Genomic DNA, 27,821 nt, shown 5'->3' on the forward strand with positions numbered 1-27,821 from the left:
TTTGTAGTGTCTTTTTCTGGTTTGAGAATTAGGATAATGTTGGTCTCATAAAATGAGTTTGGGAGCCTTCCTTCCTCTTGAATTTTGTAAAGTAGTTTGAGAAGGAGAGGTGTTAGTTCTTGTCAGAATGTTTGGTAAACTTCACCTGTGAAGCCATTTGGTCCCGAGCCTTTATTTGTTGGGAGTTTTTTGATTACTGCTTCAATTTCACTAGGTATAATCTGTCTATTCAGATTTTCTCATTCTTCTTGATTTAGTTTTGGAAGGTTGTATGTTTCTAGGGAAATATCTATTTTGTTCAGGTTATCCATTTTGTTTGTATATTTTCTTGCAATCCTTTGTATTTCTTTGGCGTCAGTTGTCATTTCCTCTGCTTCATTTTTTTTTTAACTTATTTGGGTCCTTTCTCTTTTTTTCTTGATGAGTCTGGTTAAAGGCTTGTCAATCTTGTTTATTGTGGGGGAGCTTTGCCTGCAGAGTCCCCCATCCGCCGCTGATGAAAATAAATCTACCAAGACATGATCTGCTTGGGGAGGAAAGGTGGCTGATCTCTCAAAGGAGAAGGACCAAGAGCCTTTTCCTCAACGGGCTTTTATTGGGTTCAATTTGCACAGGAATACAGGTAAAGCTCATCAATCATTGTCAGGCAGTAAGGATCAAACAATAGATAACATACAACGAACTCTGAAGGCTTATTCTGAGTCAGGGTCAGTTAGCTAAAGGGCTATAAAACTTTGGGAAACACACTCATTTCATTTTTGGACCCCATCAGAAAACAGGACATTCTTAGCAAAGCAGGTTTCACAGGGTTTTATGTATTCTTTCTTAGGCCTGATCGCCCCCCAGGGAATCTGCGGTTTCCAGCACAGGACTGCACCGCCCTCTGTCATTGTTTCAGGCTTAAGTCCAGCAGGGGAAGTAAGGCAGCCAAGAGATTAGGAGAGTTCTTGCAGACAGAATGAGGACTCAGGCTATGTCAAAGCCGAGGGGCGAGGGTCCATCACCCCCTTTTTCTATAGCCCCCCAAGTCCTTCCCCGAGGGCCTCTTCATGACCATGCCTGTCTTAGGTCATCCCTCCATTGAGGAATCTTACCTGTCATTGGCTAACTGGTCAGGCTCAGGGCCAAGCAGGGTGAAGTAAAGTGGGCAGAGGTGGCACGCCTGCCAGGGAGATAAGCTTTGTCTCCTTAGTGGCTTATGGTCTCAAGGTCTCTGACTCAGCCTTAGCCATAGGGGGTTAAGTCTCTGAAACCAGGCAGGGCGGTTCCCAACAGTTTATCTTTTCAAAAAACCAGCTCTTAGATTCATTCATCTTTTGCATCATTTTTTTAGACTCTATTTTTTTTTATTTCTTCTCTGATATTTATTTCCTTCCTTATACTCACTTTGGGCTTTGTTTGTTTTTCTTTTTCAAACTTCTTTAAGTGTGAAGTTAGATTGTTTATTTGAGCTTTTTTGTGTTTTTTGAGATTGGCCTGTAGTGCCATTTTATTCTTAGACTATTTTCTTTCTCCTCTTTTCTTCTTCTTCTTCTTCTTCTTCTTCTTCTTCTTCTTCTTCTTCTTCTTCTTCTTCTTCTTCTTCTTCTTCTTCTCCTCCTCCTCCTCCTCCTCCTCCTCCTTCTTCTTCTTCCCCTTCCTCTCCTTCTCCTCCTTTTCTTCTTCTCCTTCTTCCAAGCCCTTTAACAATTGTTGCAGTACTAGTTTGTTGTTAACAAACTCTTTTAGCTTTTTCTTGTGTGGGAAGCTCCTTATTTTTCCTTTGATTTTAAATGATAGCCTTACTGGGTAAATCAGCATTGGTTGTAGGTCCTTGCTTTACATCACCTTGACTATTTCATGCCACTCCCTTTTGGCCTGAAATGTTTCTGTTGAGTGCTCAGATGACAGTCTAAATGGTGCTCCCCTGTATATAACTACCTGCTTTTCTCTTGCAGCTTTTAGGATTCTCTCTTTGTCTTTAAGCTTTGCTATTTTTAATTTACAGTGTTTCTTGATGAAGGTTTCTTTGGGTCCAACTTGATTGGGACTCTCTGAGCTTCCTGGTTTGTGTGTCTTTTTCCTTCCCCAGATTAGGGAAGTTTTTGGTTTTTATTTTTTCAAATGGGTTTTTGATCCCTTGCTCACTTTCTCCTCCTTCTGGTATTCCCATGATGCAGTTTTGTTTATGCTTCATGTGTCCACAACATTTCTTAAGCTCTCCTCTGTTTTAAAAATTCTTGTTGTTTTTTGCTGCTCTAACTGGGTGTCCAAATCACTTACTCCATCCTCTGCTTCATCTAACCTACTGTTTATTCCTTCCTATGTAACATTTATTTCAGATACTGCATTCTTTATTTCTGACTGGTCCTTTTTTAGTTTCTATATCTTTTTTCATGCTGTTGAGTATCCTTATCATCATTCCTCTAACTCTGTAATAAATTGCCTCTGTTTCATCTAGTTCTTATTCTGGAGAACTCTCATGTTCTTTCATTTGGGATCTCTTTCTTTGTCTTCCCACTTTGGCTGCTTCGTTGTATTTTCCACCCTAGTTGTTAAACTAATCAATGAGATAGCCTCAAACTGTAATCAACAGCCTGGCTTAAGCATCACAGGGTGGGGCAGAGTAACTCTTGTGGGCGGGGCTATTGCTTCCCCTCAGGCTTATGCCACTTGGAGGGGAGTGCTCTGCCTGAGAAAGATGGCTTCTGCAGTATGGGGGATGACTCAGCACAGGGACCCTGGTGGCTGTTCTTTCAGTTCTTGCCCCAGAGCCACCAACCCCAGACTCTTCTCAAGTGTCTCTGCCCTCCCTCTGCTGGAGCCCAGGGTAAGGGACTGCAAATGAAATTTTTTGTGTTGGCCCATTAAGAGGCTTTCTGTGTTTCCAGTTGTCTCTCCTTGGCAGAGAGAAAACCTGCTGCTTTTCACAGATGGGTGTTATTGGGTTCCTTACTGGCTCTGGTGCTGTAGGTTGGGGAGCCCAGCTTGGGGTTCAGACCCTGCACTTCTCAGGGGGAGCCCCCCAGGCACTGAAATATCCCTCTGGAACTTCAGCTGCCACCTGTGGGGGCCCAGCCAGCCCTCTCACACTGCCTTTACACTTCCTACCAGTCTTGTTTTGGTGAAGTGGTTTCTTCTGTCTGTCCTTGGTTATAATGCTTTTCTCCAGCTAGTGTTCAGTTGGTTATTCAGAATGATTCTCTACAATTTAGTTGTAATTCCTAATTAGTCCTGGGAGGAGGCTCGTGTAGCTTCCACTTACTCCTCTGCCATCTTGGATCAGCCTCCTATACCCATTTTTATTGATCATTTTAATCATTTTAGCTAAAGCAATATACAGATTTAATGTAATCCCCATCAAAATCCCAATGGCATTTTTTATAGAAATAGAACTAAACAAAAATCACCACACTTGTATAGAAGAGCAAAAGGCCCCAAATAGCTAAAGTAATCCTGAGGGGGAAAAAAGAACAACACCATCATTATCACACTCCCTGACTTCAAGTTATACTGCAAAGCAACAAAACAGCATGGTATTGGCAGGAAAAAAAAAAAAAAACCCACAAAGACCAATGAAACAGAATTGAGAGCCCAGAAATAATACCACATGTATAAGGGCAAATGATTTTTCTTTATAAAGATGAAACTATTTTAATGATCATAAAGAAAGTGCTTCATTATGATAAGTTTTTATAATTTTGACAGTCAAATTATTAAAAGTTAAATATGTGTCCAATAATTCTGTGAATGCCTTAAATACCATTGCTTCCTTTCCAACATCCTTTCTAATTTTTCCTTTTGTTATGAGTTTAGTAAGATAAAATAAATCTCATATGATTTGTTGTTCAAGTACAGTTTTCTGCCTTCCCCCAGCCCCTCCCCACCACTCTAGCCCTCCTCACCTCCCTCCCCTGTTTCCAACCCCCTTGTTATTGTCCATGTGTCCTTTATAATTGTTCCAAGGACAAACAATTTTTGATAAAGCAGCTAAATATATGTAATAAAGAAAAGAAAGCCTCTTCAGTAAGTGGTGCTGGGAAAATTGGAAAGCCACGTGAAAAACAATGAAACTTCCCTTTTGTCCTCACACACAAAAATTAATTCAAAATGTGTCAAAGAGCTAAATATAACCCGAAATGGTGAATTACACAGAAGGAAACATAGGTATTAAAATTATGAACTTTGGTCTTAGAGAGATTTTATGACTTTGACCCCAAAGGCAAGGGAAGCAAAAATAAATGAATAGGACTACATCAAACTAAAAAGCTTGTGCCTGGCAAAAGAAATGACAAAAAAAGAAAAAGACAGCCAAGCAAATGGGAGATGATATTTGCAAAAACAGCTCTGATGAGGGGGTTATATCTAAAATGTATAAAGAACTCATACAATTGAACAGCAAACAAACAATCCAATTAAAAAATGGGTGGAGAACCTGAATAGACATTTATTCCAAGAAGACATACAAATAACATATATGAGAAGATGTTCAACTACACTAGCTATTAGGGAAATGCAAATAAAAACTACAACGAGATACCACCTCACCCTGTTAAAATGGCTATTGTCAACAAGACAAGTAATAACAAGTGTTGAAGAAGTTGTAAAGAAGAAGGAACCCTCATTCACTGTTGGTGGGAAGGTAAACTGGTACAACCACCATGGAAAACAGTATGGAGGCTCCTCAAAAAATTAAGAATAAATTTACCATATGACCCAGCAACCCCTGTTCTGGATATCTACTTGAAAAATTTGAAACTTATTCACAAGGAAATATGCAGTCCATATCACATTGCAACATTATTCATGGTGGCCAAGACATGGAAACAACCAACGTGTCCTTTGATAGATGACAGGATAAAGATGTGGTACATATATAAATGGAATATTACTCAGCCATAAGAAAAGATGAAACACTGCCATTTGCAACACCATGGATGGGTCTTGAGAATATCATACTAAGCAAAATAAGTCAGACAGAAAAAGTCAAGAACCACATGATTTTACTCATATGTATGATATAAAACTGAAAGCAACAAATAAATAAATAAGAAAAACAAATAAAACTCGTAGACACAGACAACAGTATGGTGTGGTGGCTACCAGAGGAAAGGGGAGTAGGGGGAGAGAAAAGAGTCAGGGGGGTCAAATATATGGTGACAAAAGATTTGACTTTGGGTGGTGGGCACACAATGTAGTATAATGTCTCATAGAATTGTACACTTAAAACCTGTGTAATTTTGCCCTGGCTGGTGTGGCTCAGTGGATTGAGTGATGACCTGCAAACCAAAGGGTCACCAGTTCGATTCCCAGTCAGGGCACATGCCTGGGTTGCAGGCCAGGTCCCCAGTGTGGAGCGTGTGAGAGGCAGCCACACATTAACGTTTCTCTCCCTCTCTTCCTCCCTTCCTTCCCCTCTCTCTAAAAGTAAATAAATAAAATATTTTTTAAAACCTGTATAATTTTATAGACCAATGTCATCCCAATAAATTTAAATTATTTATTTTATTTTTTATTGTTGTTCAAGAAATAAATTTATTTTTAAAATTATTTTATTATTGTTCAATTCAGGTGTCTGCATTTCTCCCCACCCCTTTCCCCCACCCCAGCCAAACCCGCCTCCCTCTCCTGCTTCCACCCTCCCCCTTGGTTTCGTCCATGTGTCCTTTATAGTAGTTCCTGAAAACCCTTCTCCCCACAGTACCTTCCCGCGCCCCTCTGGCTATTGTTAGATTGTTCTTAACTTCAATATCTCTGGTTATATTTTGTTTCAAGCAATAAATTTAATTTAAAATGATAGCGAGCCCTCACTGGTGTGGCTTGGTTGGAGCGTCATCCTGTAAACTGAAAGGTGGCAGATTCAATTTCTGGTCAGGGCATATACCTAAGTTGCAGGTTCAGTTTCCACTGAGGGTGCTTATGAGAGACAACCAATTAATGTTTCTCTGTCACATCGATGTTTTTCTCCCTTTCTCTCTCCCTCCATTTCCCTCTCTCTAAAATCAGTAAGCATGTCCATGGGTGAGGATAAAAAAAATAGCACTAACCCCTCCTTGTGGAGCTGTAGAAGGCCTGAGTAGTCCTGGGGTTTCAGAAGGTTCTTTCTCTAAACCATTGACCTATTTTCCCCAGATAAATGGCCACATGCCTTGACCCAAGTGCAGTGTGAAATTCAGTTAGGATAGGATGACTTTTAGCTCTTATTAAAATGTTGATTTATTTAATTCATCGATAAAACTTTGCTGCTTTCTCTCTACTAGTCTTTTTTTTTAAAAAAAATTTGTGTATTGGTGTTGGGCGTACAGCTTAGTGGTTAGACAGTCATATACTTTACATAGTGTTCCCCTTGATATTTCCAGGACCCCAGCTGGCACCACACATGGTTATCACAATATTACTGGCTATATTTTCTATGCTTTACTTACTGCTTTGTAAGTACTTTGTAACTACCAATTTGTGCCTCTTAGTCCCTTCACCTCTTTTACCCAGTGCCTCAAGCTCCTCCCCTCTCTGGCAATCACCAGCTTGTTTATTTTGTGCTTTAGTTTCCACCTATAACTGAAATCATATGGCATTTATCTTTCTCTGACTGGCTCATTTCACTGATTCACTGCTTCTAGAGAGTCCAGCACTGATGGACTCTCTAGGTCCATCCATGCTGTTGCAAATAGTAAGATTTCATTCTATTTTATGGCTGAGTAATATTCCATTGTTCATGACTTCCCCCAACCCCTGACACCCAACCCCCGACCCCCAACCCCCGGGCCTTCACCACATTGTTGTCCATGTCCATGGGCTGTGCATATATGCATGCATGTTCTTTGGCTGACCTCTTCCACTCCCCTTCAACCCCCTTCCCTCTGAGATCTGTCAGTCTGTTCCAGGTATCCATGCCTCTGAGTTTGTTCATCAGTTTATTTAGATCATTAGATTACACTTATAGGAGAGATCATATGGTGGTGGTCTTTCACTGACTAGTTTATTTCACTTAGCATAATATTCTCCAGGTCCATCCCTGCTGTCACATAGGGTAAGAGTTACTTCTTTTTTACAGCCGTGTAGAATTCCATTGTGTAAATGCACCACATCTTTTTTTCCACTCATCTACTGATGGGCACTTGGGTTGCTTCCACAGCTTGGTTACTATAAATAACACTGCCACGAGCAGAGGAATCTGCATTCCCACCAACAGTGCACAAGGGCTCTCTTTTCTCCACATGCTCACCAATACATGTCATTTGTGGATTTATTGATTATTCTCTCTACTGGTAGCTATTCAGAATTTTAGCAAGTAACATCTCCCTCAGATCAGACATGATGCAGTAGGTCAGCGGATCTGGGAGGCTTACAAGTTCTTACAGCTCATGGAGACACATGAGAAGTGAATGATGCCAAGTGATGCTACACCTGGCCTTCAAGAAGCTCACTTAATTTCTCTATCATATCAAGCTCAAGAAAGGTGTGAGACACTAGTCCCTTCAGTACCTGTGCCCTAAAGCAATACCATTTTCTTTCCATGGAGTATCTCAAAATATTTTTGGATTAACATGAGAATAGAAGAAGAGAAACAAAAATTTCATTGGCCCAAATTTGCTGAGAGGGAAATCTGTTGTTGCCCTTCCATCTCCCCTCATGAACAAAATTAGTTATCAGAACCCTCCCTTAAATGCTGCATGTAATATCTCAATGAGAAAGTATACAAGCAGTAATAATAATAAAAGCTAATATTTATTAGAGTACCCTCTGTGCCAGGCATTGTGTTAATCATATAATAGCTCTTATCTAATCCTACCAACAATGCTGTGAGGGAGGGCCTGTTATAATCTTCATTCCATAGATGAGGAAACCTGGTGCAAGAAAATTAAGTAACTTGCTTGAGGTCACATAGGTGTTACTGGTGGACTAATAATTCAGAGAGTTATCCTTGCCAGGTGAAGATTTTCTTACTCTTCTCTGATGCTAGCCGGTATCAAGAAGAGATGGAAACTAAAAGAGTGCAACTTGGTTTTTATTTTATTTTTTATTGTTATTCTATTACAGCTGTCCCAATTTTTCCCCCTTTGCCCTCCTCTGCCCAGCCCAACCCTGTTCCCACAGTCAATCCCCACCCTGTTGTCCATGTCCATGGGTCATTCACACATGTTCTTTGACTAGTCCCTTCTCATTTCCACCATTGTCCTCCTTCCCCCTCCCTTCTGGCTTTCTCAGTCTGTTCCATGTTCCCATGTCTCTGGTTCTATTTTGCTAATTAGTTTATTTTGTTCATTAGATTCCTATCATAAAAGAATACATATGGTATTTGTCATTTACCAACTGGCTTATTTCACTTAGCTTAATATTTTCTCGTTCTAGCCATGTTGTTGCAAAAGGTAGGAGTTCCTTCTTTCTTTTGCTGCATAGTATTCCATTGTGTCATGTGACTTGGTTTTTAGCCATTATTTCATTTACTTAAAAATTTTTTTTCTTATTTTTAGAGAGAGGGGAAGGGAGGGAGAGAGAGAGGGAGAGAAACGTTGATTGGTTGCTTCCCACACACCCCCAACTGGAACCTTGGTCTTCAACACACGCACATGCCCTGAGCTGGAATCGAACCGGCGACCTTTCAGTTTATGGGATGATGCCCAAACCACTGAGCCACATCAGCCAAGGCCATCATTTTATCTTTATTTTAAAATTTATTATTGTTAAAAGATATGTTTGCATAATAGAGTTCATATTTTATTTCAGTTTGTTTCAGTTACACAGAATTCTTGGCTATCCAGCTGCCTTGAGAAGGCGCATTTTGTAACATGTAATTCTGCCTGGAAAGTGTTGGATTTGACCAAGTTATATTCAGGTTATTCACATTCTGTATCTGCTTCCTTTGATGCTGCTTTTGTCTGAGCCATGGTTATGGTCTGAAAGTTCTTCCAACAGCCAAACTGCCCTTTGTCATCTGAATCCTAGAAATGACCCCTTGGTCTTCTTAAAAAGAAAAATAATAGCAACAATAGACAGCATTTAGGCAGTTGCCTACCTATGCCAGGCAAAGCCCCAGTGAAGTAGGTGTTATTATTAGCCCCATTTTTCATGTGAGGGAAGAGAGGCAAGAAAGATCAGGTAGTGTGTCCGCATTCACACGCAAGACAGAGTGGCACTTTGGGGTGGACCCCGTTGTGCGTTGCAGGCTTGGGAGAGTCGGTTATTAAGATTTTAGGAACTTAGTGAGCCACTTGTGAAACGCGACCCTTATTCACAACCACATTATATACAGTTACAATTAGTTTTTTAAACAAGGTAATAAGTATTTAGAACTTATTACTTCCTAATTATACTGCCACATTTGCCTATCATCTGTGTTCTTGAGGTTGTGTGTGTCTCCTGTGTACCTATGGTGGAAAACCACACAGTAAGTTGTTTAATACAATGGTGTGCTCCTACACATCTCTTTCCAATTCCATGCTCTGTGACATCACACTGGAAGCTTTAAATTTGCTGTGGTGGAGGAGTGACACCATAGAAGTCAGCAGTTGCTCCAAACAAGGCTTTTTTGTTCCTCCCAGAGAGTCAGCTGTTAAACAGCATAGGCCTGCACAGACCTCTAGGTCCAGCATCGGCAGCGTAGGACCTGAAGAACCTATGGGCAGATGGAGTGAAAAAATATTTTTAAAGTGTGGTTGAGCAGTGTGGTTCCTGGGGACAGACTGCTATGAAAAAGTGAATGCATTGCCTCAGCATTCTGAGCTTTTACTCTCTCCTAGATGCCAGGCAGAGTAAAGTCAGCTTCAGGTAGTTTTAAAAACATTGTACAATCCACAAGGTAGAAAAGACTCTCAGATGAAGACTAACTACATCATAGATATATATTTTTAATGCCAGTAGTTTCAAATCCTTAGAATTTAGTTTTTAAACTTACTAAAGTTACCAAATCTTACTTGTTTTAAGAATATTTAGTGGCAAAACCTCAAGGATCTAAACTGGAGTTCGGTATAATATAGTTCCCTGATGACTAAAATAAATGATCTTGAAAGGGAAGGAAGAGGCAGGCAGAAGATGTGACTGTCCGTTTACTTGTTGATCTGAATCATTTGTTCTTTCTCCTACGTTTAGGGCGGAGAGACGAATTTGGCAGCTGCCTGCTATCCAAGGCCTCACAACACGTGGGAAGAAACAGCCATGCAAACAACTAATTACAAATTATGCAATGAGGAGCAACATTTTACTCCTCATTTTAAAATGTATTCTTTAGGATAATGAGAATACAATGATTATTTTGAAGAGTTAAACAATAGGCTAAGTGGTTATGTGAGAGGAGCTAGGAAGACACGATTAATTCTGACAGGCCAAAAGAAAGGCCTGTGTACATTAATCTAAGGACGTCGTTGCGGCTGTTATACTTGTTCTTAAGGGAAGGGTGGGTTTGTATGTGGGGGAGGGGTGGTTCTTGGGCATTTGGTTCATTTCCATGTTGTTTTGCATTGCTTTACTCAGAAGAGGACTACATTACGCACAATGTAAGGCATCCTACCGGTAAGTGATGCTGAAGTTGTGAGGTTCATTGTACACACCTCTGGACTTGGGATTCAGAAGAGCTGGATTCAGGTCTGGGTTTTGTTGCCAATTACTTTGGGAAGCCGTTTTCCCTCTCTGGATCAGCTGTAAAATTTGAGGCTTAAATAAATGATCCATAAAGACCATTTGAACTCTAACACCCTGAGATTGCCTCAGGTTAACGATAGGGAAAAAAACCACAAAAATTTGCATCAAGAGACACTTTTATCTTACAAGATCCCTAGACTTGACTGCGCACATTAAGAATGGAGAAGATGGAGATGTTGGAGATCAGGATCACTAGCCATGCTGCTGATGAAATTGTTCTACAAAACCTTCCCAGGAGCTAATTGCAGTAGCCTGGCCCAGGATGTACCTGAGTCACAGCAGGACAAATGATGCTATAAAACAATTCTAAGGTTAACTTTATTTTAACTAGGTCTTAATTCTTTGAGACTGTACATTACATTTGCAGAAGAGGGCCACGGTGTAGGAGTTCTCTGTGTGAAGGTTTGGAAAACCTGTCTGTTAAGTGCTTTTCTCTATCACTCTTTTCCATGTGAAATGCCTACTTTACTTAGACCTGAATTTTCTTAAAATTCTTTTTTTTAAATGATTTTATTTCTTTATCTTTAGAGAGAGGGGAAGGGAAGGAGAGAGAGAGAGGGAGAGAAACATCAATGTGTGGTTGCCTCCCATATGGCCCCCACTAGGGACCTGGCCCATAACCCAGGCATGTGCCCTGACTGGAAATCGAACCCACAATCCTTTGGTTTGCAGCCTGCGCTCAATCCACCGAGCTACACCAACCAGGTAAAATTCTTTATTCATTGTTACCCTCTGCATCCCTTCCAGCCTTGCCCCCTCCCCCATCCATCCTATAAACCTGCCAGCAGTTGTTATGTGTTGCTGCTTCCAGCTATGTGCCTTTACGCAAATTCCCAGAAGACCAGACAGTTGTATGGATAACATGAAAAATTACGCTTTAATTTTGTGATTTTTTTTTCCTGGTCTTTTTCTCCTCATGTGGAACTTGCATTGGTTTCAAAGAGTTAAAAATACACCTCTGTTCTCTGTGTCTTTTGTGAATACCTGGGAAAGAGCTGTTTCAAAAAAACATACCTTTAACATCCCTAGTGGTGGAAATGCTTGGGGGTCAGAGTCAAGTGTGGGCGCACATGTGCGGCTCACATTGTGAGGCAAGAGGGGTCTCTTGCTGAAGGCTCTCGTGCCATTCATGACTAGTGTATGTTTTGCCGACAGAGGAAGCCTTACAGTTTCAATCAGCTATTTGTCAGCAACAGCATACGAGATGTTAAAGTCCATCTTAACTCGGGCGCATTGTTAGGGTTCGAGGCATGAATGTGCTATGCCTTCACCCTCAGATATTCACGCAGCTCCCAGGGTGAGGCTGAGAAATTAAAAACACGAGATATGTCCATGAAGTCTGCATCTCTGTAGACCGGGGTGTGAGTTCCAGAATACTTCCACTTGTGTGACTCACCAGCTGGACTTACCCAGGTTACTTATCTATGGAGCCACTGTATTTCCGAGAGTAGGATATGGATTGAGAAGAGGGAAAATGCTGGTGGAGAGCAGGCCCCGTTCTCTTGCTCATGAGTTAGATGTTGATAGAGGAGGAAGGGATCCAAGATCCAGGCAAAGAACACAGAGACTAGAGTTCATTAAAAAGGAAAAAGTCTAAGGGGGAATTTTATAGCTTTTTATTATTCCAAAAGCAGTATATAGGTAACAAAGTAGAAGATAAAAACAAATGTGAATTCAACAAAATATTCCTACTAACAAGAGACAACCACTATCAATCTTTAGTGTATATTCTTTTATATCTTTTTCTGCGTGCATTTGCTAAATGAGATCACACTTGCTTTTTTACTCTTTCCATGTTAGGACGTATTCAGTTTTCATTCCATAAAATAACTAGATGAACTGCAAATTTCCCAGTGACCCCAAACTGCCATATACAGGATTGAACCTCGGACCGCTCTGGCAGCTGCTTTTGTCCCCAAAGTCTCCATTTGAATGTAACACCGCTACTGTACAGACAGATTGGAGAGGCTAAGCCAGTTGTCCCGCAGGCTGGTTCCCTTTCTGGTTGTGTTAGGCTGTTTCCCCCTGATGTTTAGACTGTTCCCCTACCCCTTCTGTCTCCTCTAAGTTAGAAGTTTGACTTTTGAGCTGAAGGTTTGGAGTAGGAGACAATAAATACCTGAAGATTTTGTGAAGATCGAGAAGTAATAATGATGTGCAAAAAATACAGCAAATGCCAAGAAACAGGGGAGAAAACACGGTAAAAAGATTATGGTGGCTGGAGCTGGGAGAGTTTACTGTGGCCATGTGAGAGGGGTCCTTTTGGGAGTCCCCAGAAATAATAGGGAGATACTAAGGGGGAGCTAAGTTCCCAAATGGGTAATGAAGACTCTGAACCATCACAATGTGGGCATAAATATAAATGTGATCTCAATTATAAACACAGGCTGGTAACATTTGAGTTACACCTGGAAAGATGTTCAAGATGTGTAACTATAAAGGTAAAGCATGCACATGGTTAAGTAAAATAAAGACTAAATTCTCCCTTACCCTGATCCTCACTGTCCCCCTGACCCTGCTAATAGTTTCTAGTTCTGCTTTAGTTACAGCAGTTATCATTGTAACTTAGAAAAACATAAATATCTTTTTATTTCTTATATTTATTGAATTCAGGCCTCATACATTGGCCTCTAGGTACAAAATGTGAGGACTTTGGAACTTGAATGGCTTTCATTTTCTCCCTCTGCTTTTCATTCCTCTTTTCTAAATTGCATTAGTCTGAGCCATGGCCAGGTAGCTCAGTTGGTTAAAGTCATCCCAATGTGCCAAGATTGCAGGTTCGATCCCTGGTCATGGCACATACAAGAAACAATCAATGAATACATAAATAAGTGGAACAACAAATCAATATCTCTCTAAAAATCAATAAATAATAAAATACAATACAATATCACTGCATTCGTCTTTATAGTGATTGCAATCTGTTTTTAAAATATCTTTTATTGATTATGCTATTACAGTTGTTCCATTATCCCCCCCTTTATTCCTCTATGCCCTGTACCCCCATTCCCACCATCATTCCCCCACCTTAGTTCATGTCCATGGGTCATACAGGTAAGTTCTTTGGCTTCTCCATTTCCTATACTATTCTTAACTTCCCCCTGTCTATTTTATACCTGTCATTTATTCTTCTTATTCCCTGTACCTTTTCCCCATCATCCTCCCTCCCCCTCCCCACTGATAACTCTCCATGTGATCTCCATGTCTGTGAATCTGTTCCTGTTCTAGTTGTTTACTAAGTTCATTTTTGTTTCTGTTTTTGTGTTTTTAGGTTCAGTTGTTGATCATTGTGAGTTTGTTGTCATTTTATTGTTTGTATTTTTGATCTTCTTCTTTTTCTTAGATAAGTCCCTTTAACATTTCATATAAGGGCTTGGTGATGATGAACTCCTTTAACTTGACCTTATCTGGGAAGCACTTTATCTGCCCTTCCATTCTAAATGATAGCTGTGCTGGATAGAGTAATCTTGGATGTAGGTCCTTGCCTTTCATGACTTCAAATACTTCTTTCCAGCCCCTTCTTGCCTGTAAGGTTTCTTTTGAGAAATCAGCTGATAGTCTGATGGGAACTCCTTTGTAGGTAAGTGTGTCCTTTCCTCTTGCTACTTTTAAGATTCTCTCGTTATCTTTAATCTTGGGTAATGTAATTCTGATGTGCCTTGGTGTGTGCTTCCTTGGGTCCAACTTTTTTGGGACACTCTGAGCTTCCTGGACTTCCTGAAAGTCTATTTCCTTTTCCAGATTGGGGAAGCTTTCCTTCATTATTTTTTCAAATAAGTTTTGAATATCTTGCTCTTCCTCTTCTCCTTCTGGAACCCCTATGATTCAGATGTTGGAATGTTTAAAGTTGTCCTGGAAGTTCCTAAGCCTCTCCTCATCTTTTGAATTCTTGTTTCTTCATTCTGTTCTGGTTCAATGTTTATTTCTTCCTTCTGCTCCAAACCATTGATTTGATTCCCAGTTTCCTTCCCTTCATGTTGGTTCCTTGTATATTTTTCCTTTATTTCACTTTTCATAGCCTTCACTTTTTCCTCTATTTTGCGCCCACACTCAGCCATTTCTGTGAGCATTCTGATTACCAGTGTTTTGAACTGTGCATCTGATAGGTTGGGTATCTATCATTTAGTTGTATTTTTTCTGGAGCTTTGATCTGTTCTTTCATTTGGGCCATATTTTTTGTCTTGGCATGCCTGTTATATAGTAAGCGGTGGAGCCTTAGGTATTCGCCAGGGCGGGGCAACCTACCTCGCTTTGTTGTGCTGTATCTTGGGAAGGGATCACAGAGGGAACAGTGTTGCTTGCTAAGCTCACTGGCTTTCAGTCACTTCCCCCACTACCCACAAGTAAATTGGGCCCTTCTGGTGCTGATTCCCAGGTGGATGGGTTTGTGTATGTTCTAGGACTCTGTGGGTCTCTCCAACAAACTCTCCTGTGAGGCTGGGAGTTTCTCCTGCCACCTCACCCCTCATAGGTTTTTTTAGTCAGGTGTTTGAGGCTTTCTTTCCCTGCACTTGAATCCTGGGTTGCAAGGTCTGTCTTGATCCTCAGTTGTTCCTCCCAGGTTATCTGCACTCAGATGTGGGACCGCCCAGTCTGCCAGCCATCTCATTGCTGCAAGTCCTCTCCATCCCAGCTGCCCATCCCTGCCCCACCCCCCCACCTGTCTGGATGAGTGCTTCTTTAACTCCTTGGTTGCCTGACTTCCGTACAGTTCAATTTTCTGGCAGTTCTGGTTATTTTCACTTTTAAATTTGTTTTTGTCCTTCTTTTGGTTGTGCGAGGAGGCAAAATGTATCTACTGATGCCTCTATCTTGGCTGAAATTTAATTGCATTCGTATTTATAGTGATTACAGTCTTCTTAAACCATAGGTTAGTCTTATGTCCTTTATCAATACGTTGACTATAATAAGTAAAAAAAACTATGTGGAACATTCAGAAAGTTATTACCGCATGAATACAAATCTCCCTAGAGAAGAAAATATAATCCCCTATCTTGGTCATTTTGTCACTCATACAAGAATCTTCCACACACCTCTGTGTAAGGGATTGGTTTTAATTATCCTTTTCACGTCTAAATCTTTCTAGGTCATATCCGATAGCTGCAGCTGCCTATGTCTTGTGTTTTCTTCTTTCTTGGCTTATTTTGAGATCTTGCTGGATTATTTCAGAAGTAATTTTTTCTTATTGGGTGTGTGGTTTGCCAAACTTACTGAATTTGGATGTGCCTGCGAGGGCCTTTCTTTAGCCCTCACGTCTGAAATTTGACTGGGTTCAGAGCAGTTTCCCCTCAGAACTTTGGGGACAGGGCTCCACTACTGCCTGGGGCTCCATGCTCTCAATGTGAGTCAGTGGTTGAGCTGGGGCTTCTTGAAATCGGGCAAAGGTAGGAGGGCTTTTCTCTGGGGGAGCCCTTCAGAGTTACCCCTCCTGGTGGCTCTGTCTCTCTTTTGAGCTGCTGTGGGAGTCCAGATTTATCTTGAGCTCAGCGTTGCTTTTCTTAGCACCCAATTCAGTCACTGGTAGACCTTTCAGATATATTTCCTAGTCCTCTGGAAGACAAAAGCTGCCTCACTGGTCATTCTTATTTGTAATGGTCATTCACTTACAGAGGGAGAGAGAGCAAGCCACACTCATCCCAGGTGTCCCAAAGGCAATTCTTTAACATCCCAGGCTGATTGGTAAGTTCAAAGTGAGCATCACCTGAGTGACTCCCCTGCAAACATCCCCCGATAAAGGCCTTTATCTCTGGAGTTAGGGCTTCTGTTGCCTCTACTGTAACTTCTCCATTTACCCAATGGCTTTTCTTTTCTATTGATTAGAATTCTCCAAATACGAGGGGGATCCCCAAAATGGAACTTATTCATAAAAACTTGTGTATTTGTTCTCACATGTTTAAACTTCAGTCACCTTCAAGGTACTCTCCATTTGATGCAATACACCTATTGAGACATTTTTTCCACTGCTCAAAACAGTTTTGAACTTGTCAATTTTGATGCCTTTTAGTGCTTCTGCCATTTTTTGATTCACCTCTTCCACATTGGTAAAATGTTTCCCTTTGGGGACTTTTTCCATCTGGGGAAACAAAAAAAAGTTACTCATGGAAAGATCAGGTGACTAAGGTAGGATGGGGCACAGGGGTCATGCCATTTTTGGTCAAAAACTGCTGAACACTCAGTGTGGTGTGGGCAGGTGCACTCGTAAATCACCCATCATGAAATGGGCAACCACATTTAAAGAGTCTTCAAAAAAAAGTCACTGAGGCCGAATGCAGCCTCTCACAACAACACCAGCTGGTGCACTGATACAGATGGGTTCCTAGAACACTCACCTAGCGGGGGAAGCCTGTACTACAAGGGGCCTGACCTCCAGAAGGTAATTCTGTTTTTTTTAGGGGTCCCCACTCGTATTCTGACTAATTAAAGACCCTTGGTCTTGTTTTATACTGCTCTAATGGTTTGAATTTAAAAACTAACCTTTTCTTAATCATCTCAATGGGACCTTGGATAGAGTGTGGCTGGGCAGAACGGCAAGGCACACTTTACTGAAAAGTCCAAAAGAGTGTATTCATATACAGTCATATAGAAAAATATTTGAACTATAGTGTAGCAAAAACTTTACACAGGTTATCCTAGGTAGTAGAATGCTTATTTGTGGTTACTGACTTTTTTCATGGTTTAATTTTGTAATGATAATAAAAAAGTGTGTGTGTGTGTATAGGAGGGAAATGATGGCTTTGTCAAGTACCAAGAGAGCTAGAGCATAAACTTACCAAGCAACAGAGGTTTTCAGTTGGTCTGTGAAATTCACTGCAAACCTCTTACATGCACACTAACTTTGCGTGAGCACCTCAGTAAAATCAAATCAGGAAGATGAAATATTTACTGAGCACTTCCTGTGGGCAGTCCTAGGCACTGCAACCGAAGGGCGCTGCTCCAGGTGAGGCTTGACCTGAGGAGGGGACAGTGGCAAAAGGCTGGCTCTGAGTTCCATCCATCCAACAAAGTCCAGTCTGCTTTGTACTAGGGGTCCCTCAAGAGACTAAGTTCTGGGCCTCCTTCCAGGTGTTCTAATCTCTGACACTATAAATGTCACGTTACCCATTTAATCTGATTCCAAAGGGCTTCTTGGCAGAAAAATATGGGAACTACTGTGGCAGATCAACTACAAAGACAAACCAGTTTATTGGTTCAGGCTTCAGAAGAAACTCTAGATGAAACTGAAATTTGCCATTAAGAAAAATGTGGTAAATCTAGTATTACTTAAAAGCTCCTAAAGCAACGGTGGATAATGATAATAAGTTGCATACCTCTTCCACGGGCACAACCTCTGCCTGTGACTTCAAAGAAAGCTCCTCAAGTCCAGGGGGAGATGCACAGCTCTGCTGAGGAGATATTTATGGGGCTGTTACGGCACCTAGGATGTTCCTGTTATGCTCACTGTTCGAACCTCCAGGTTTCCAGGACTACAGAAAACAAAAGACTTGAGGCATTTTTAAAGGGGAGTGTGCTTTTTCCCGTAACACAAATGATCAGCTTTGCACTATTATCATTCAGTTTTGAACTCTTGGCATTAATTCCACTTGACAGCATTTTATTACAGAGAAACAGGACTGGGAAAGTCCTTCAAGCAGCCATAAACGGAGTAGACTGCTGGTGGCAATATCTAATAAACGTCATCAAAGAATAACATGCTGAGCTTGCACAGTGGATCTCAGCAGAATGAGTGAATCCAATAACCTGCTTTGGCGCAGCAAAGCCATACCTTTTGCAGGTGAAGAGTAAGAAAGTACAATGGCCACAGTTGCTGGCTAACGGTCAGGGAAGGGCCGTGTTGCTGAGGGCAAGTCCCAGAGGTGGGGAAGGAGAAAGTAGTAATGGTAGCAGAGCCGGTCAGGGGATTGTTGCTGCAGCCCCGTCTCCTCCTTCGCTGGCTCTTAGGCTGTGATAATGCAGAAAAGAATTTGTAAGAAACACAATATTGACCACTGGGGAGTAGAGTCGTTAGAAAAGGTTGAGCAAGTCAAGATCAGAATATTTTAAGAACATTTCTGGGGAAATTGCAAATTTCAAAGAGACGAAGCACTGAGAGGCTACTGCCGTTGCTATTTTGTACTGTCACGCTCTCAGGGGAGTCAGTGATTTCCAACATTCAAAGCAAGAAAGACGCCTGGGTGGACGCAGCCAACGCCGAGGTGGTCAGGCAGTCATCGCGCCGGCCGACCGTCAGTGGCAGCGGGTGGAGGATGATTCGGGGACACTGTACGTGGAAGGTAACCTCTTTCACTACGTGACTGTTTTGAGACCGAGTGGCGTTTTCAGTTCTCCTGGTGCACGTTGCTTCGTTTCTCCGGACAGGCACACAAATGATAATGTTGTGGTTCTTTGCAGTACTTCTTCCTGATGATTATCTAAGCCTTAGATCCTCGGACTTTAATGGCCAGATAATGGCTGGGACTCTTGTTAAAATGTAGATTCTGATTCGGTCATTCTGGGGTAAGATCTGACCTAGTGCACCTCCAACAAGCTTCCAGGAGATGCCAGTTTTGTGGGTCTGAGGACTACACTTCGAGCAGTGAAGGATATAAGACACTGCAAACTGCCGGTTACTCTTTGTCTGCCGCCAGTCTGCTCTAGCTAAGCCGAGACTTAGGCCTGGCTTAAATGTAGACTCAGAAATTACTGATTTAGATTTATTGAGTCTGAAGAAATCAAATCATTTATGGGGGGATTTGATTACCTTCAGCCCTCTTTACCCAGTTAGCCCCCCTCTTTGCAACCACACAAAGGTCAGGCACGGTGCCACAGGTACCCAAGTTTTCTCAGTCACTTAGTTCTGGTCTAGAATCCATAAATATTTAATGAAGCCTTATCATAGAGAAATAAGTTTGGAAACTTCCTTTCCCATCTTTTTTTCCCACCCCAAAATGGGCTCAAGTCATTAGGTAAAATGTTTCCACATCAAAGAGTTTTGTAACCTGTTTTGTGTATCAGAGGAGAGAAGAAAATGGGTGAGTGATGCTGGCTTTGAGATATGACTGTAAAGTGTGTCTGTATGTGGTTGATGAAAACTTCTATTTCTTTTCTTTTGTTATGTACTCAAGTTTTGAAAAAATTATTTATTTATTTTTGGAGAAAGGGAGGGAGAATGAGAGGGAGAGAAACACCAATATGTGGTTTCCCCTCGAGCGCCCACCTACTGGGGGCCTGGCTCCCAACCCAAGCATGTGCCCTGACTGGGAATGAAATGGGTGACCTTTGATTCGCAGGCCGGCGCTCAGTCCACTGAGCCACACCAGCCAGGGCTACACTCATCTTTTTGTTTATTCAATATTTTACTTTATAGCAGTCTAGATGTTAAGTCATTTCATTATTGTATATGCTAAATATCATGGGCCATTTTTTATAAATTCATATTGCTATTATCATACCTAGCAAAAATGATCAGTATTTCCTTGGTATCACCCAAAACTCAGGTAACATTCACATTTCCATGATTTTCTAAAAAATGTCTGTTACAGATGGTTGTTTAATCCAAAGTCAACATATTATTTGGTTGTTATATCTCTCAAGCATCTTTTAGTACGCTTTCTTTTTCTTTCTTCTTCATGTCATTGGCTGTTGAAGAAATCAGGTCAATTATCCAGTAGTCTATTTTGTAGTTGTTTTAAAAATCTGTCAGATTTACAATAAGGGAACCTACCTACTCATCTTAAGAGAAATCCTTTGAAGCACACAGAACCTGTACCAGCCCAGTCTTAAGATGGAAAAACAGGACCACAAAGATGTTGAGTGATGTGCCCAAGAAGATCTGAAACTGAATCTATCTCTTCTCGTTTCTTACTGTGTATGTTTCTACCAAACTTAGTTGGCTCTGGTGTTTTGGTAAGTGTAGTGGAATATAGTGAAATAGGTGGTTTCAAAAAAGTAGGCTTACCTATTTCACTTTGCAAGTAATTTAATAAACTTGACTAAATTCCATGAGGACAAGGTCAGGTCTGTCTTGTATACCATAGAATTCATAGGGTGTGACAGAGCCTGGCACAGTTTAATGCCCAAAGACTGCTTGTTGAATAAGTGAACAAATCAATGAGCATATGTTGTATTTCCTCTAGGTGGGGCAGTACCTTAAGTTTGTAGAGGGCCTCACTCTTTGCAAATCCCGTGTACATAGTCTCTCATTTGATCACGCAACAACCACGTGAGACAACTTTGCGATCCTTATTTAACAGATAAAGAAATAAGATGGGAAGCATTGCTCAAGCATGTATTAGGCACCAATAAAAATGAGGCTAGATTCTAAGATGTTTTCATTTCATCAGCTGTCTAACTCATTATATAATTTTATCCACTCTGATAAGGCAGATGCTCATGATACTTCACAACTCGCAAAGCCTCTTAGCTCCCTTGGTCTCTTCAGCAACCATCCAAGGTAGGAGTGATTATCTTAACTTCATGGATGAGGAAACTATGCCCAAGTCACATTACTAAGAGGAAAAGCCTAACTTGACCTCAGGTTTTTTACTTCAAATACAGTTTGCTTTCTACTATAAAACTGGTTACATCCCCTCTCCTCTCTGGTCCCTGCCTTATTCCAGTGTCAGATTCAAGTCCCTCACTTTTCCCACCTCCCTGAGTACATTACTATTCATGCCACCCTGGGTAGCTATGGCATGTAATGGACATCCTCATATTTTACATCTTCCTTCCATTTGTGTGGTGCCAACCAGTTTCTTATCATTGCCTTATTACCTCCCTTGAAGCAGAAGCAGAGTTTTCTTCATATACCTAAGTCTGTCCTAGGAAGCAGATGAGGCCCACGAGATAACATTGGCTGATAGGGCACCTAACCTGTCACTATTTTGGATCTCTTTTATTTCTAACAGGAATCCAGAAATGAATGGATTTTGCTCTTTGGCATAAATTATTGTGCATTTAAGGAGAGTAGCTATTTAAGAGGCTGATATAAAATAATTTGTATTTCCAAAACGAAATAAGGAAATAAAAACAGCATTAACAAATGGTTGGAGAAGCAACGGGGGCTGAGATGTTAATGACATGATGAAAATCTTGCCATTTGGAAAGTACATTCATTATTTGGGGGGCAAGTACACCCATACATACCCCTTTTACTATTTTTATAATAAAGCTAACGGCTCACCAGCCATTTAAAATTTTTTTCTAGGTTTATTTTTTTAAGAGATGCTTTTTAAAGGGTTTGGATACTTCTATTTCTTCAATTTGATCTTGAACTCAGACCTCAGTAATGTGAGAATATAGAACCTTGGGTATCCACCCCCACTACACCTTTGGAAAGTTACTTTGAAACATTTGGAAGGTTTGCATTGGAGGGGGTTTGGGGGGTAGAAGCAGTTTTATTATGCACGTTCTTTTATGGGTTGTGGCCAGATATTTTCAATGTGCTATTATCCTAGTTTTATGGAGTTCTTGGACCCTGTGGATATAAACATCTGGGAATGAATGGTTGACTGCGAGCTATATGCTATTCTGCCTGGGAAGAAATACATTTGTGTTGCATTTAAAATTTAATGAATTATTCACAAGGGAAGTAATAACTTAATAAGTATACTAACGACACACAAGCAAAATAAGAGAGGTTTTTAAAAAAGCCCTTCTACTGGCTATGTAGAAATGTTTCATTCATGCTCTATCTCCATCTGTATGATCAGATCCTACAGATTCCTGTTCTCACAAGCAGCCACGTCTTCCACTGCAGCACTGGGGAAGGACGTTAAAAGCGAATGAAGGAAAGATTCTGCCACCTTAAGTTATTTCAGGGATTGAGCTGAGATGGGACATGAAATTGGATTTCATGGTACTCACTTTTTGAGGGGGGAAAGTTGACATGTCTATGAGGAATTCATCTTTTGAAAGCCTTTGGATTCTATAATTTCTCAGACATTCGTACTCTAATAAAATAACTCTAAAAATGTTCTTGTAGTACTCAGTCCTTTTCTTCCTTTGGCCTCACTCTCTCCTTCTCTCCTCCATCTTCTTTCCTTCTTTCTTTTCTCAAACCCTGTGGGGGAAGCTCTCACACATCTCAGTGTGCAGGGACCCGAAACCCAGCCTCCCGTGTCACTGCTGACCCCCACATGTTTGCCCAGTGTGAGTTCTGGCCCTGATGGCCAGTTTCATTTCTGCGCCAGTTCTGGGCTGCGCATGGGTAGGGACCCCTTTTCTGCAGGCCGGATGATCCCCCTGGTCACAACTTTGCCCACTGCTGGAGAACAGTCTTTGCGTTTGCACTTTGCCGGGGCAGGCTGTGAGGATGGAGCTGGAAGAGAAAGCTACCCCTCTGTCTCTGGCGGCTGCTGCTCTGACAGGGAGCTATCATCATCTAACAGATCCCAGGATAACAGCAGCTCGGGACTCACGGCAGAATTGAGCCTGGGTTATAGCCAGCTTTGATTTTGCTCTTCAGAGTAAAGTTGACCCAGGTTGAAGAAAGCGAGGAATGAGAGAGAAGGAAATAAGAGGGAGAGAGGGGAGAGAAAGAAAAGGAGGACGAGAACACATGTGCATGTTCAAAACCCTAATAGGATTGGGTGAGAGCCATTGCATACCTGGTCCACTGCAATTGTAAAGTCTGCTTTCACCATCAGGAGTGGGGTTGGGCATCTGGAAGTGATTTCACTGTGTGATTACCTTTGGACTGCAGTGCTTGTTGGTTCCTTACTAACAAGCAAGCCCAGACCCAGAGCAAGCCTTTCATGCTAACAAGCAAACAAGCCATCAGGCTGCAGATTTCAAAACCAGAGGCAGGAGGCGGATGTGAAGTGGGTCAAAATTCTGCGGCCTCTCAGGGGAAAAAAAAAAAAGGTTGAGAGAGAAAGGAAAAAAATGTGCCTTTGTCTTCCTTAGTCCTTCTCAAAGCACATGGAAAAGTCAACAATCATTTCATCGCTCATATGTCATCCCATGTATTTCTAAACATTTGGAATGCAACTAACATAGCTTCAGGCAAGCAGTGAGAGACACTCTACTCTGCTCAGCTCCAGAGTACAAATTTGGTGAGCAAAGTGTCTGTGGGCCATCTTTCTCAAACACTTGGGGCCTCCTATCTTCAAGCAAGAAGGTCTGAGAGCATATTCCCTTTCTCTGTCTGGATTCCACCCATTCAAACACGGACAAAAATTAAAGATCTGAAACATAAAAGATCAACTTTGCTTCTCCCAATCTATAACATTTTGTTCTCTGCACACTTATGTGATAGTCTGTTCTAACCCTGAGATGCTTCCTTCTGATGGAAATATCAGCATCAGAACTCCAAAAGCTATGATTATAATTTAGACACATTGGTGCCAGAAAAAACTATCCTTGAGGTGTTAGCGCTGACCAGTTCATCATAAGGGGAGGTGCACCAGGCTCTACGAGCACACAGTTTGAAAGAAGAACATTACATTGAAAACTAGAGGTGGAATAATAATGATAATGATAGATGCCAAGATTTCTTTAACACCTATGATGTGCCAGGCAGCATCTTCGTATTTGTAATTATTTTTATTTAGTCCCACCCAAAACCCAGTGACGTGAATTGTATTATTAACCCCAGTTAATGGGGGAGGAAATCGAGCTTTAGAGAAGTTTCTTGCCGAGAGTCAGAAGCTAGTAAAAGGCAGAACAGAATTCAAACCCAGGGGTCACAGGAGAATGTGGAGAAAATTCGCTGGATTTATGTTTTAGGCTCACTCTCCTCAACAAATTGCAATATAACTCCACTTCCCCAAGATATGTACATGGTGTATGTCCACGGTGCATGTGCGTAACTACATCAGTGCTTGGCTTTAGGAAGATAGTTGATGTGGACAATTATGTGTATTCCCTTGATTACCTAAAGGGATGAGCCAGCATTCGGTCCACAGGCATAAGGGCATTATATCACTACTCATGCTCTTTGTTGACCCTGAAAAACAAGGCTAGATTAAAACTTTCAAGGATCCTTACCTCCTGGCATTCTAGCCCTGTGGGTTCCCTTCCCCTTCATTGTGTGATGAGCTTAGTGACTTGCTTCTAATAAATAAAATACAGCAAACTTGATGGGATGTCAGTATTGATAGTAGATTACAAAAAGACTCACTCTCTTACTGGTTCCCTCTGAAGGAAGCCTGGTGCCATGCTGCTGTGAGCTGCCGTATGGAGAGATCCACTTGGCCTTCCAGCCAACAGCCAGCGAGGACCTGAGGTCTGCCAGCCGCCAGGAGGGTCAGCTTGGAAGTGGCCCCTCCCCGGGTGGAGCACTGAGGTGACTGCGGCCTTTGCCCAGAGGTTGACTGCAGCCTTGTGAAAGACCTAAAGCCCGGCTGTGGTGCTCCTGGATTCCTAACACTCAGAAAGCAAGATAGTAACTATTGTCTTAGATCCCTAAATTTTGGAGTATGGTGGTCCTTCCTTATCCGCAGCTTCACTTCCCACAGTACCAGTTACTCACAGTCAACCGTGGTCTGAAAGTATCAAATGGAAAATTCCAAAAATAAACAATTCGTGAGTTTTACGTTGCATGCTGTTCTGAGTAGCATAATGCAGTCCTGTACCACCTTGCTCTGTCCTGCCCCGAACACGAATCACCCCTTGATTCAGTGTATCCTCATTGGATATGCTCCCCGCCTTGTAGTCACTTAGTGGCAGCTGTCTGGGCTATCAGAACTGCTGTCACGGTGTGGCAGTGCTTGTGTTCAAGTAACCAGTAGTTTACTTAACAGAGACCCCAAAGTCCAAGAGTATGATGCTGGCAATTTGGACGTGCCAAAGGGAAGCTGTCAGGTGCTTCCTTGAAGTGAAAAGGTAAGTTCAGTACAATAAGGTATTTTGAGAGCGAGACAGACTATATTTACATAATTTTTATTACAGCATATTGTTGTAATTATTCTATTATATTATTAGGGATTGTTCTATTCTCTTACTGTGTCTAATTTATAAATTAAACCTTATTGTAGGGATTATGCACAGGATAACACAGTATAGAAGGAGTTGGGCACTATCCTTGGTTCCAGACAGCCACTGGAGGCCTTGGAACACACGCCCTGCAGCTAACGGGGACTACCCTAGTTTTTCACACAGCACAGACAACTAATACCTAAGGGTGAAGGAAGGAGAGTAAAGCTTCCCCTCTGTGAGTCCTGCTGGTTCAGGCAATGGTGGCAAGTACGTTTTCTTCGGGCTATTTCCTGTCCCCAGAACACCAGCCTCCCTGGCGTCAGGTTGCAGCTTCAGGAGCAGTCCACTCTATCTTTCTCAACTGGTGGCTTTTCAGCTTTCTCCCACTTTATTTATTTTATCATGATTGGTTATGTTGATTGGCTGGGGAAAATGAAGGAGAATTTAAACTAAATTTTTACGTCTCATAAAGAAGCAGCACTAAGGCAGAAGCATTCACGCAATGAACAGTGGGAAGCAAAATAGCCCTCCGCCTGCCTACACTGTGGCTCACAGTGAGATGGACACAGCCCACAATACTCGAGTGGGAGTCATCTTCAGTGATGACTAAAGCAGCCTCATGGTTCTGCATGACAAGTCAACTCAGAACCACTCAGTCTGCCAATCAAAGAATGATGGAAAGAATTAAAATCTTTATTTAATCTCTTGAGGTAACATCCAAATGTGGAGTCCATTTTTAAAAAAATAATTATTTTCTTGTTGTTCAATTACAGTTGTCTGCATTTTCCCCCAACCAATTCTCCCCTCCACCCCAGCCAAACCTACCTCCTTGCCTTGCCTCCATCCTCCCCCCCAGTTTTGTCCATGTGTCCATGTACTTCCTGAAAGCCCTTCTCCCCACTATCCCTTCTCCCCTCTCCCTCCCCTCTGGTTACTGTCAAATTGTTCTTAATTTGTATGTCTCTGGTTATATTTTGTTTGCTTTTTTCTTTTGTTGATTATATTCCAGTTAAAGGTGAGATCATATGGTATTTGTCCATCACCACCTGGCTTATTTCACTTAGCATAATGCTCTCCTGTTCCATCCATGCTGTCGCAAAGGGTATAAGTTCCTTCTTTCTCTCTGCTGCATAGTATTTCATTATGTAAATGTACCACAGTTTTTTTATTCATTCATTTACTGATGGGCACTTAGGTTGCTTCCAACACTTGGCTATTGTAAATTGTGTTGCTATGAACATTGGGGTGCATAGGTTCTTTTGGATTGGTGTTTCAGGGCACTTAGGATATAATCCCAGCAGTGGAATTGCTGGGTCAAAGGGCAGTTCCATTTTTTGTTTTCTGAGGAAATTGCATACTGTTTTCCACAGTGGCTGCACCAGTCTTCATTCCCACCAACGGTGCAGTAGGGTTCCCTTTTCTCCACAACCTCGCCAGCACTTGTTGTTGATTTTTTTATGATGGCCATTCTGACAGGAGTGAGGTGGTATCACATTGTGGTTTTAATTTGCATCTCTCTGATGGCTAGTGATGCTGAGCATCTTTTCCTATGTGTCTGGGCCCTCTGTATGTCCTCCTTGGAGAAGTGTCTATTCAAGTGTTTTGCCCATTTTTTAATTGGGTTGTTTGTCTTCCTGGAGTGGAGTCGTGTGAATTCTTTATATATTTAGGAGCTCAAACCCTTGTCTGCGGTATTATTGGCAAATATGTTTTCCCATACTGTTGGCTCTCTTTTCATTTTAATGCTGTTTTTTTAGCCATGCAGAAGCTTTTTAATTTGATGAGGTCCCATTTGTTTATTCTTTCCTTTATGTCCCTTGCTCTAAGGGACATCAGAGTCCATTCTTAATGAATAGCAAAACATCTTTAAAATCACCTTTCTCCATTTCAGCCACTTTCAAAATCCTCCTCACCATTGGCAGCTGCTCCTCCTAATTCCCTCTCAGCTCCCCACCTGGGACTCTTTTAACTCTAGCTTGTCACCCTGCTGTCACCCCACCTTGCTCCTGTTTCTTCCCAATGGGCATCATCGTGCCCAGGAGTCACATACTGGCCAGCAAGGGCCACATGGGCCTGTAGGTTGTTTTCTCTCACTTCTGTAACAATCAAAAAATTTTGTACAGAAATCCAAAGTTTGGACTTGACTTGAAACGTGATTCGATCTGGCTCCAAGGGGGCTGCATTCTGGCCTGGCAACAGTTGGCTGAGCTGACTTCAGAGATCTGCCACCTTTTGCTTCTCATGTACCCATGCTCAGCAGCTTCTGCGCTGATCCTGTTACCTGCGGCATCTCTGCCTTGTCCCTGCAA

General features: G+C 41.7%; 1 long non-coding RNA gene across 1 annotated transcript in view; it reads left to right on the forward strand.

The window, feature by feature from the left end:
* The window catches only part of LOC139441038 (uncharacterized), a 43,233-nt gene extending 18,104 nt beyond the window's left edge, over positions 1 to 25,129 (forward strand). Inside the window, exons 2-3 of the long non-coding RNA XR_011651427.1 lie at positions 11,146 to 11,322; positions 24,739 to 25,129. This is a non-coding gene — a long non-coding RNA (uncharacterized lncRNA). The remainder of the gene's footprint in view (positions 1 to 11,145; positions 11,323 to 24,738) is intronic.
* The last annotated feature ends 2,692 nt before the right edge of the window (positions 25,130 to 27,821 follow it).

This window comes from Desmodus rotundus, chromosome 7 (genome assembly GCF_022682495.2).
Source record: "Desmodus rotundus isolate HL8 chromosome 7, HLdesRot8A.1, whole genome shotgun sequence".
Taxonomy (NCBI): domain Eukaryota; kingdom Metazoa; phylum Chordata; class Mammalia; order Chiroptera; family Phyllostomidae; genus Desmodus; species Desmodus rotundus.